We start from the raw sequence: 2,498 nt of genomic DNA, 5'->3' as shown, positions 1-2,498 counted from the left end.
GTCCCAGAGGCCCCTTAAACTGTTCTCATTTTTAAAAATTTGTTTTCCTTTTTGCTGTTCTGATAGGGTGATTTCCATTATTCTATCTTCCAGATCACTTATGCATTCTTCTGTATCACCTAGTCTACTGTTAATTCCTTTTAGTGTGTTTTTCTTTTCCGTTATTGTATCTTTTTGGTTCTGATCGTCTTTTAAAAAATTTTTTTTAGTTCCTCATTAAAATTCTCACTGTGTTTATCTCTTATCTTTCCTAATTCAGTTAGCACTCTTATTACTAATTCTTTGAACTATTTATCTAGTAAATTATTTATCTTTGTTTCATTATTTGTTTTTTCAGTGTTCTTTTTTCATGTTCTTTCATGTTCTTTTATTTGAAACAAATTCCTCTATCTTGTCATTTTGCTTAACTTTCTATCTATTAAATTAGGTGAAACAGGTACCTATCCTGGTCTTGAAGGGTGTCCTTGTATGGGAATGTCCCTATACAGTCTGTATGTGCCCAGTGGCTTTGCTGGGAGAGTGGGTCTGACATGAGTATGAGTCATGTTTTCCCCTAGGGTGTGCTGGCAGCTACCACTGAAGTGGGGCTGGAGATGGAGGGGCTAGAGCCAGCCAGGTGTAAGGCAGGGCTTCTCCTCTGCTCACTGACCATCACCACCCTATTGGGGGTGGGGTTGGGTCCCAAGTTTCTGGAGTGGAAGCCCTGAGGCTCAGCTCCATGCTGTCTTGGTCCCCTCTAAATGTGTGCTTCCCCACCTCCCAGCACTGGTAGCTTTGCCCCAGAGAGGAGCAGTGCTGGATCAAGAGGGGCTGGAGTGGGTATTTGGCATGGGTTGGGGTGCAGTCTGGGGTGGTCCCATCGTCAGTCAGAGCTCCAGGCCACTCCTGATTGGCTGCCTCCATGAACACCAGCAATGGCTGCCCTCACCCCGTTCAGATGCTGTGTTGGGTCTGAGCTGGCTCTGTCCTCCACAGCTGCTCACTCTCTTTGGCTGTGGTAGCCTTCACCTTAGTGTGGAGCTGTGCCTTGGAGCAAGTGGGCTGGAATAGGTGCTGAGCTTGGGCTGGGGTGCACACTTAGGTGATTGCAGGACATCGGCCAGAGTCCAGGGCAGTTTCTTCTGCCTTGTTTCGAGGGTAAGCAAGTGTGTGTACTTTTCATGATTGGAGTCTAGATTTCTTACAGCACCCCCTGTCATTTCCACTGATTTTCAAATCAGCTAGGGGAACTCGTCCTCCCAGTGTTGAACCCCAGAACTGAGGTGCCCAATATGTAGTTGGAACTGCTTACTCCCCAGGGAGGATCTCTGAGCCTATGTAACTTCCTTTCTCTTCTGTGTCCCCTCCCAGGGGTGCAGATCTTGAATTGCTTGCTTCTCTTCCCTTCCTATCTGATTCCGTGTAGATCTTTCTTACAGTCTTGGTTGTATAAGAGTCTTTCTGCCAGTTTCCAGTTTGTTCTTCAGTGAGAATTGCTCCATATATAGACTTTTTTTTTTTTTTTTTTGGTGAAGGGAATTACAGCATTTGTTGATTGCAGGGCCCAGTGAGAATTATGGGCAGCTATGCTCAAAAGGTCTGAACTGTGGATATATTTTTGATGTGTTCATGTGGGAAGCTGAGCTCCACATCCTCCTACTTTGCCATCTTGATCTCCTCCCATTTTCTGTATGTCTTATACTTTTTTGGGGGGTCCCTCATTCCTCTGTTACTGCCTTGTTTTGTGTTTAGTTAATTTTTTATAGTGAACCACTTTGATTCTGTTCCCATTTCCTTTTGTATATATTCTATAGATATTTTCTTTGTGATTACTATGGGTTTTACATTTAACATTCTAAATTTATAATAATCCATTTAAAAACTCTGCTCTTAAACATTTGCATCCTCCTCCCTTTAAGTTGCTGTTGTCACACACATCTTTTTTCATTGTGTGCCTAGTAACATAGATTTATAATTATTTTTTATGTATTTATCTTTTAAATCCTGTAGGAAATAAAAAGTGGAGTTATAAGCCAAAAATATAATACTTGTTTTTATATTTGCCCATGTCTTTATCTTATCAGAGATCTTTATTTCTTCATGTGGCTTTGTGTTACTGTCTAGTGTCCTTTCATTTCAATCTGAGGGACTCCCTTTGACATTTTTGTAGGGCAGGTTGGATAGTACTGAACTCCCTCAGCTTTTAACAAGTCTGGGAATGTCTTAATTTATCTCTCATTTTTGAGGGACAGTTTTGCTGGACTTAGAATTATTGGTTGACAGTTTTTTCTTTCAGCCCTTTAAACATGTCATCCCACTGTCATCTGGCTTCCTTGGTCTCTGATGAGAAATTGATTGTTACTCTTATTGAGGATCTCTTGTACAACATGAGTTGCTTCTCTCTTACTGCTTTCAAGATTCTCTCTGTTTTTCTACAGTTTGACTATAATGTGTCTCATTGTGGATCACTTTGAATTTATCCTGCTTGGAGTTGAGCTTCTTGGATTTTTGGATTTGTA

The sequence above is a fragment of the Mesoplodon bidens genome (assembly GCF_964165515.1).
Source record: "Mesoplodon bidens genome assembly, chromosome: 4".
Lineage (NCBI taxonomy): Eukaryota > Metazoa > Chordata > Mammalia > Artiodactyla > Ziphiidae > Mesoplodon > Mesoplodon bidens.
Note: the sequence above shows the minus strand (reverse complement) of the source record.